Source organism: Chenopodium quinoa, unplaced genomic scaffold, assembly GCF_001683475.1.
Source record: "Chenopodium quinoa cultivar QQ74 unplaced genomic scaffold, ASM168347v1, whole genome shotgun sequence".
In the NCBI taxonomy this organism is placed as follows: Eukaryota; Viridiplantae; Streptophyta; class Magnoliopsida; order Caryophyllales; family Amaranthaceae; genus Chenopodium; species Chenopodium quinoa.
This window is the reverse complement of record NW_018743235.1, coordinates 1-9511: the sequence shown is the minus strand read 5'-3', so window position 1 is coordinate 9511 and position 9511 is coordinate 1. Positions and strand designations below refer to the sequence as shown.

At 42.0% G+C, this 9511-nt stretch overlaps 1 long non-coding RNA gene across 1 annotated transcript; it reads left to right on the top strand.

Annotated features, from left to right (window-relative positions):
- The first annotated feature begins 1316 nt into the window (after positions 1–1316).
- Positions 1317–8983, top strand: LOC110734805. The gene is made up of 3 exons (XR_002513919.1): positions 1317–1359; positions 8718–8819; positions 8954–8983. It is a non-coding gene; the product is annotated as an uncharacterized LOC110734805 (long non-coding RNA).
- The last annotated feature ends 528 nt before the right edge of the window (positions 8984–9511 follow it).

The following is a 9511-nucleotide window of genomic DNA, read 5'->3' as shown; positions in this document are numbered from 1 at the left end:
AAATAATGCAAAGGAAGGTTTCTTATTTTTGGAGGAAAACTCTTTGTCCCACATTGGTGGGATAAGGAAGGTTTTACTTGGTTTAAATATGTGTCTTTATACTTTGGTGTTTGAAGTGCTTTCCCTATTGTTGTGGGCTAGAAGGGGGCATCCCCACGCGCATGCTGCCGCCCGACCGGTTCGGTTCGTGGCACGTGTGCGGTGGGGCTACCTTTTTGGGCCAAGTCGTAACTGATATTCCAGTTTTTATGAGATCGTTTAGTTACGAAAGCTCGCAACAACCACTAGTAGAAAAATGTACATTTGCGTCGCCATATTTGCGTCACTCATTCTAAGAAGCGAAGCAAATGTTTATTTTTACCATCCTTTTAAGTTATTTGCGTCGCATATTATTCAAGAAGCGACGCAAAACTCAAGTTCATTTCAACTTTCTATCATTTGCGTCGCTCTTATTTATTAAAGCGACGCAATTAATAAACTTATTTGCGTCACTCATTTGTTAACAAGCGGCGCAAATAAGTGATTGAGTAAATTGCGTCACTCTTTTACTAAATGAGCGACGCATATGAGCTGTGTACAACATTATAAACAAGGTTATTTGCGTCGCTTTTTTATAATAAAGTGACGCAAATAACTCTTTTGGCTTTAGGTTATTCTGCGTTTTTTTGACCTTAGTTTTTCATCACGTACGTCTACATTCACTAAACAAAAAGAAAAAAAGCAAGAGTTATTCAATTCCAGTGAATTTCTACAGCAAAACACCCACAAATTCGTCTCTGAAATCCAACAAATTCGGCCAAAAAAACTGTGATTCCCCAACAAATTTAACATCTAAAATCGCAGTCAAGTTGAAGACCCATAATCGGCAGCAAATCCGAGCAATTTAGACCAAAAACCCTAAGAAATTCGAACCCTTAAACCCAGAAAAATTGATTGTTTCCGACCAAAAATCCCCCATTTCGAGCAAAAAATCAACTCAAAAGCATATGAATTCGAACCCTAGAAACCCCAAAAAATTCAATTTCGGTCTTCAAGTTCGATTGGGGGATTTCGAGGGGGGATTTCTAGTGTTTTTGGCAGCGACGCAAAATACCCTAAGAAATTCGTCCCATTTCAGTCATAAATAGAAATTGTTCGAATTTCAGTCAAGAAATTACAGCAACAATAGTTGATTTCAAGAAATTACAGCAACAATAATTGTTCGAATTACGTCTTTTTCTGGGTTTAAGGGTTCGAAATCCCCTATTTCAGTCATAAATAGAAATTGTTCGAATTCCAGTCAAGAAATTACAGCAACAATAATTCGAGGAGGGATTTCGGCTTGACATTGTTGAATTTGTGAAGTCAATTTCACCTAAGGTAAGATTGCTTCTATTTATGTTCAATCTTTTCATGGTAGATAGAATGTAGCATTTAACTTGAACAATGACTTAGTTTAATTTCAGGTTTAGTGTTAGTTCATTAATTAGAAAATATATATGGCAGATTTTAGTTGAATATATAACTGGTTGCATCTTTGAGCTGCTGATTTTTGAGCTGCTGGTTTGCAATATATTATTGATTTCAAATATATAGCTGAAATCGAGTGCATAGTATGACTATGTGAGCGGTTTTGCAAAAATAGATAAGCCACGTGCTGTCGATCGTCATCCTGGCCATTAAATTCAGTAACATTGACCCTTGTTTTTCAACTGTCTTATCTTTAATTTGCTGTAAAAATGCTGCTAAATAAATTATAAAATACATGTAAAATCTATGACACAATAATGTTCATGGAATGTGCTCAAAATAAGCTTTTGCACCCTAGCGGCCTAGCATCAATGAAAACATATATGAAGCACATAAAGATAGATGCTATCTTGATCTAAATTTAAAAATAAATGTGTATGGTCTTTTACTTTTTGTTGGAAGCTATATATAAATGAATGTAACAACATTACTTACATAGATGAGATTAGATCCTAAATATTGATTACCATATACAAATTAATAGATGGAAGAGCTTAAATTTGAGGTGATGATTTGAGTTAAAAGGTTAAAAAATAGAAATATATATATATATATATATATATATATATATATATATTTAGGGAATGTTATTAATTGAACTTATGGATTGGATGTCACGATTTCTCAAATTTCAACTCATAACAAACGTGGAAATTTTAACCTTTTAACTAAAATCATCACCTCAAATTTTAGCAATGTTGTTACATTCATTTATATATAGCTGTTATAAGGTTTTTTTATTCATTGGACTTTGATGGCAATATAACTTGGGATTTGTTAAACATCGCCCACAAATTACTACATAAAGCCCAAAAAATTCACTTGGTTTGACAAAATTGCCCTTGACCTTTAAAAAAAACACTCACACTCTCATCACTCACACTCTCATTGCTCATCTTCTTTCAACCTCTCTTAAAAAAAAAAATTCAAACAACGGCAATGTCGAGGCGGCAAGGCAAGGAATTGGCGGCGGCGGCGGAGGGAAGGATGTCCCAAGGTGGCAAGGTACAATTTCCTAAAAAAAAAAAAAAAAAAAGGGAAAAACCGCTGTGACGGCGGTGGGGCGCCCTGGCTGGACGCCCAGCCAGCGGTGGTGGCGCCAGCTGCAGACGCCGCCACCAGTTGGCTGGCGCCTGGGCTGGACGCCATAGCCACGGTTGTGGCGTTTATTCAAGGCGCCGCAGCCGTGGCTGTGGCGTCCAGCCCAGGCGCCAGCCCACTGGTGGCGGCGTCTGCAGCTGGCGCCAGCCCACTGGTGGCGGCGTCTGCAGCTGGCGCCACCACCGCTGGCTGGGCGTCCAGCCAAGGCGCCCCCCCCCTTTTTTTTTATATTTGTTTTAAAATATTGTTTTTTTTTTTTTGTGTAATATATTTTTGAATTGTTTTTATATTTTGTTGTTTATTTTATAAATTTTTTCAATTTCGTTGTATTTTTTCTATGTTTATATTTTGTTTACAATTATTTGTATGTTTTTAGTTTATTTGATTTGGGAGTGGTAGCTATTTTTCGTATAAATTTTTGTATGTTTATATATTTTAAAATTTTGTGTAGAATTCACTGGGTCGTCATGGTGCGGGGAAGAATATAGAGCTTCTTAGTAGAAGCTATTCAGTGGAGAGGTCGGGGCATAGACATGTCAGATCCCGTGGTATTTCGGCCTCAACTCGTAGAGAACGGATCCACCGTCGGGATGAGGATGACGATGACGATGATGATGCTGAGGAGGGTGACCAGGAGGAGGAGCAGGAGGAGGGCGCAGATGAGGATGAGGATGTGGACGATGGCAGTGGACCGTATGATGATTACGATCCATTCAGTCAGAGGGTTGATGACATGTACGAGACACATATGGTGGAGGTGCGTAAGGGTAGGGGTGGTAGGTTTGTTAGTAGATCTGGCACATCATCTACATCCACTGTATCTGGGGCAAACAGGAAACGATCGAGGGCCGGTAATGATTCTTGGGTTGTTAGGAGTGAGGTGCCCGGTGGGCCTGTTGACGGGAGTGTGATTCCTAGCTTTCTAGGACACATAGCTGCCCGTATTTGGGAGGACCAGGAGAGGCCTTCAGTTACGGGGTTGTTGAAATGTCATACCCGGGAAAAGACTTGTAGCTTTTTGCGTACATGGGCTGAGGCCTGGCCGGCGGAGAGCGAGATGTTCGAGCGACTGGAGGGCACTGGGGTGAATCACGTTCCTGCCACCATGCACGATAAGATTGACAGTACGCTGATCACGGCTTTCATTGAGCGATGGCAGCCGGATACAAACTCTTTCCACCTTCCGTTCGGTGAGATGACGATCATGTTACATGACGTCGAGGCCATTCTGGGGATTCGTGTTGAGGGTAAACGACTTTGTGCTGTGGCTGATGCGGATCAGGCAGATTTGCTGGCGGAGTTGTTGGCGGTGGACAGGGCTGCACTGTACACCGAGGCGCTAGGTGTTTGGGAACACGGAGGTGTGAAGATCGCATCCGTGTTGCAGCGGTGTTTGTACCCCAGTGCACGCAGGACGCACGACGCACAACTGAGTGCTTATGTTTTTCTACTCCTCGGATGTACCTTGTTTCCGGATAAGAGCGGCGGAAACAAGCTCAGGCCACGCGACATAGTAGAGGCGTGTGACCCCGACAGTGTAGGCCAGTTTTCCTGGGGATCGGCTACGTTGGCGTATTTGTATCGCCAACTAGGATTTGCGAGTCGGGCTGACGCGGCAGGTATCACTGGGTGTCTGACTCTATTGCAGACCTGGATATACGAGTACTTTCCTGCATTGCGACCACATCGTGACCCAGTTCCTATTGATGAGGGGATGCCGCGTGCTTGTGCGTGGAGTCCGCGCTCGGAGAAGAAGTCCGTTGACCGCCTCCGATCGATACGTTATTGCTGGACAGGCTGTCCCCCTTAGAGGTAACGTTTATAAATTGTTTCCACATTTTATTATTTGCACATATTATATTCATGTTATTAAATTTTATATGTTGTTATTGTACAGGTGAACTGGATGCCTTTCGGCCCGAACCCTAGTGTTAGGGTACCCAGGACCTTGTACACGGGACTCATTCAGTATCGTGAGATCGTCGAGGCGTACATGCCCCAGCGTTGTCTTCGCCAACTTGGATTTGTCCAAGTTGTCCCTCCTCCCCCGGCATGCCCGATGAAGGCGGTCCGACCTGCATCGTCGAGGGACTATGTCGTGCAATGGCCGGATATCATGACCGGGACGTGGGACCAGTTTCCGATGGTGGCCCGCTTATGGACTGCGGAGTTGCAGCGGCCGCCCTCTGGGGTTACTCCCATGTGTGACCATTACTACACGGAATGGTTCAACCGGTATTCGCACCCGAGGTTGATCGCAGATCTCGACCACAACGATGATGATTATGTGCCACCGCCTACTGCCACGGAAGCGGTATGTCTTTTATTATATTTATCGTTGTCTTTTAATTAAGTTTTATATGTTGTTATTGTATTTCATCTTCTGTTTTTTGTTGTATGCAGTGGATGGGAAAGATCATGCAGGACGTACAGAAACTCTCTCTTTAGAAGGACAGCATGAGTGCAACAGGGAGAGCTGTTGTTGATAGTCTGAAACAGACCCTTGCGCAGTGGAGTCGTCATCGAGGAGGGATTACTGATGGTTTTGTCATTTTATTTATAGAGCATTATGTTGGACATTATGTTGTAAGATTGTAACATTTTAGATTGTTCTTTTAGCTTCCAACTTAAACATATTATCAGTGCTGTTTTTAAATTTTGATATAACCGTTCGTGGATCCGCGCAACTTACCCATGCAACATATAGAATGCAGTAAGCAATACAATATAAAATATTAATGTTCTCATTAAAAGAGCAACGTACAAATAAGATTACAAATAAAGAATGTAAACATGAAAAACTAAAATGCAGCTAGGGTGTTCCATTCGTGGATCCGGTCATGATATAGCGCATCCCAACCCTCTACGCTCGCTGTGCGAATGTTGTACCACCGAGGTATAATTGGTGGCACTGGAAAATCGGTTGACATGTCTAGTCGGATGAAATGTCTGTATGACGACCCAAGAAACGCAATAACTAGCTCTCTAACCGGTGTGGTGACAGTCTCACGCGACCGCCAAGGGAGAACCGTGGTACAAGGATAATAAGCTTGACTATGCACTCCCAGGCCGAAATGCATGACTGCGCATTTGTACGGAAACTGATCAACATCGTTTCTTCCTATTCACCATATAATTATAGACAGTTAAGAAGGCAGGAGTAACACTTTAAAACTATGTGCAATAAAAAACAACCAAAACGTACCAGTTCTCAGGGGCATATTCACAGACGATGAAGATTGACTACGACTAGATGACGATGTCCGACCACGAGAACGACCACGACCAAGACCACGGATATACTTAAACGCACCCCTGTTCCGCCGTTGTCGACCTCGAGGACGGTCAACTCCTTCGGGTTCCTCATAATCTAAGGTAGACGGGTGGAACATGTCATGAAGTACATGAGTAGCGTCACGAATAATAGAAGGATGGCTGGAGGACACTCGGTCGTACATCGAACGAAACTGCTCCAACTCCTCCTGTTCACGGTCGACCGTTTGAGTGTCTGCATGCTCACAATAACAAGCGTCCTCCGAATGAATGGACCTGATCAATATGTAACGACGCCCTTTCTTCTGTAATAACGCGGTGAATGGTGCATGCGCAAGGTAATCCATGAGTTACTGAAATAGTACACACACACCGAGCATACACTTCGTCAGCCAAGTCCCTCACCCTGTTCAGCTCAGTGAGAATCAACCCCAAGCAGTAGTGCGACACACGACCATGGAGAATCTTAAATATAAATGGCTATACATCGTACCATGTCGTCGTCTGGAGTCCTCTAGAGAGTTCCTGATGTCGTTCTTCTGAGTTTCAATTGACTTGTTCAGTCTAGCGAACAGTGTATCCAAAGCAGCGGTCGATGAATCAATCCAGTCCTTGGTAGCTCTATGAGCGCTCTCAACTCTACATGTTGTAGTGTTCCCAAAATGAAGTACCTAGTTTGTCCAATATTTGACAAACTTTTCCCTGTGAGGGACCCATTGATGCATCACATAGTCCACCAGTGCCGGACACCACTGGTACGAATCCCTGAAGTTAGCCAATGCTCGCTCATACGCTTCCTCTGTGGTAGCCTGTAGGATCTTCCGCCACTTACCATTCACCAATCTCTCTGCCATTTCCAAATTCTTCTTGAAAAAGGTTGTAGGCTTTCACTTTCACGCAGTTGTTGATGTGCCATGTGCACAATAAGTGGTTCGATTCGGGAAACAGCTCTGCTATGGGGCAAAAGAGACCTCCCTCGCAGTCGCTGACGATGGCTGCTGGATGAACATTAGGCGCGATGTAGTTTCTCAGCTTCTCCAACACCCAATAATAAACTTGGAGCCGTCTCATCCTTGATGATTGCATGACCAATCAGAAAGTTCTGGTTCGTTGGAGCCATCCCAACCATCTCAACCAGTGGGAACTTGTACTTGTTTGACTTGTACGTTGAGTCGATCAAAATCACAAATGTCCAAGACTTGATCATATCAGCACAATCAGGATGCACAAGGAAAAGATGAGTCACCTCCGCTGTATCAGAATCAAACCAGAACAGGTAACCACGTGATTGTGCCTGGTGTATTAGCACGCTGTTGTATAGGGTTCCTTCCCTCTGACCGTTCAAAACCTGAGTTGCTGTCTGACGTTGTAGATGTGTCTTCGGTTTGGATGGTCTTCTGGAAATTTCTCTAACACAGATGCTAATATTTTAGCAGGCTTCACTTGAGCATCACTCATTTCTTTCACAACTAGTTTCGCAGCAGGACTTAAGCCGCTCAGTTGTCGATGACCCTCTTCATATACTATCATCTCATGGTTGTGATACCCCCATTTAGAGTAACCAATCACTTCCCAACCGTCACGACTCCGTAGTTGTCGAACCTTTACTCTGAACTCACACCCACAACCTTTCCGCTTTGTATCAAACCGAGTGGTTGTACGAAAATCTCTTTCTTCTCTTTTGCGATAACGATCCACATCTCAAAATGCGATCCATTCTACCATCCGTTGAGATTTATGAGTTACTACTACCAAGCAAAATCAGCTGCAATTGCAACCTGTTTTGCCCAATCAATCGCCTGTTGAGCTTCTTCGAAAATGGACCATCATGTCCAAATATCCCACTGTAATCATTTCCGTCTCCACCATATTCTTGCATCAATTATATATTACAATAAATACATTTAACGGATAATACATTTAATTTCTATATTTACACAGAATTAACACAAAAAAAGCATAATTATAATATAATCAAACTTAATTTTTAATAAAAACCCAATTCGAATTTTCAAACTAAATTTAAAAATATACCATTTCGAATTTTCAAATTTAATTTTAAAAAAACCTATTTCGAATTTTCAATTTAATTTAAAAAAAAAACCCATTTCGAATTTTTTTAAAAAATCATTTTCGATTTTTTTTTTAAAAAAAAATTAAATAAAAAACAACAACAAAATCAAAAAAAGAAAAAAAAAATAATTTATAAGGGTGGCGTCTGCCAGGGCTGCCACAACCACTGGACTGGCGCCTGCAGGGCCGCCTCACCCAGTGGAGTGGCGCCTGACCAGGACGCCAGTCTGGTGGTCTGGGCGTCTGGGCTGGACGCCACTCTAGTGGTTCTGGCGTCTGGCTTGGACGTCCAGGCTACGGTTTGGGCGTCCATCCTAGGCGTCGGAGCCACTCCGACGGTAAACCGTGAATTTTAACGGTGACTTACCTCGTTTTCCGTCGACGACGACGTACCTCCGGCGTCCCCCGCATCTCCGGCCTGCCTCCGATCTCCCCCGGCGAGCCAGTACGGCTCCACATTTTTTACACCGAGATTATTTCAATTTTAGAAAATGGGCATAATGGTCAAATCATATCATATTGTGGGCTTTATATGGTAAATTGCGGGCGATGTTTAGCGTTTCACTATAACTTTGATGGCAATAAAGACATGGATTAGTTTAAGATCTAAATACCTGCGGATGGCTTAACACTCGTTTCAGGTCTTCAAGTTTTACACCATGATTGGCTAATAAGCAATGCCGAATAACAACTTTTATTTCACATGGCAGATTAAGTTGAATCAACTATGTTGGTTTAATATATGTAATTTTTTATGGTAGATTCTTAATTATGCGGAAGTGAATACCACAAGTTGCTCGAGGTTCTGGTTGTGGACAAACGATTAAGGCGGTAGTACGCATATGAGATTGTCTTCACTTGTGGTATATATATCTAAACCATTCTTTGCAATATTAACTTATTTGTTCTGGTTGGTATAATGATTGTGAATTGTATGAGATTTTTAATTGTGATATAATTGATTGGAATTGCAATAATACTTGCATCATTGGCTTAGATACCCGTTCAGGGCTTACTCATTAGGAGTATGTCTTGAATAGTCCCCGGTTTGGGACTGTTCTTGAATGTTCTATCTCATTTAGGTGATAACTACTTGAATTGTTTTTGGGTCTAAGAAGATCATGGCTCACTATTTCCCGATTGTTCTCTGGGTACATATGTTGATAGCCGATTATCTACATTGTGTGCTCAAATCGAAGAAGATGAAGACAAGAAAAAAAAGGTCCTACGCACTTGTGATAAAACTTGGAGAGATTTTAAAACAAAATTGTTCAGTGGTTGGATCACATGTACTAGGAATATGCCGAAAGAGAAAAGAATGTTGTATGTACTCTATGATTTCATACATGAGGATATGTGGGAAAACATTTGTGGAGGAGCATAGTACAGATGATTTTAAGGTTTGTGTGTATTAATATCAATGATCATGCGGGTTATTAATACTTTGTTAACGGATTCTTATGTACTAATCTTCATTTATGCTCGTGAAAATAGGAAATCAGTGAGAAGGCAAGACAAAGCCAGTCTTTCAACGAATACCCTCACCATTTAGGAG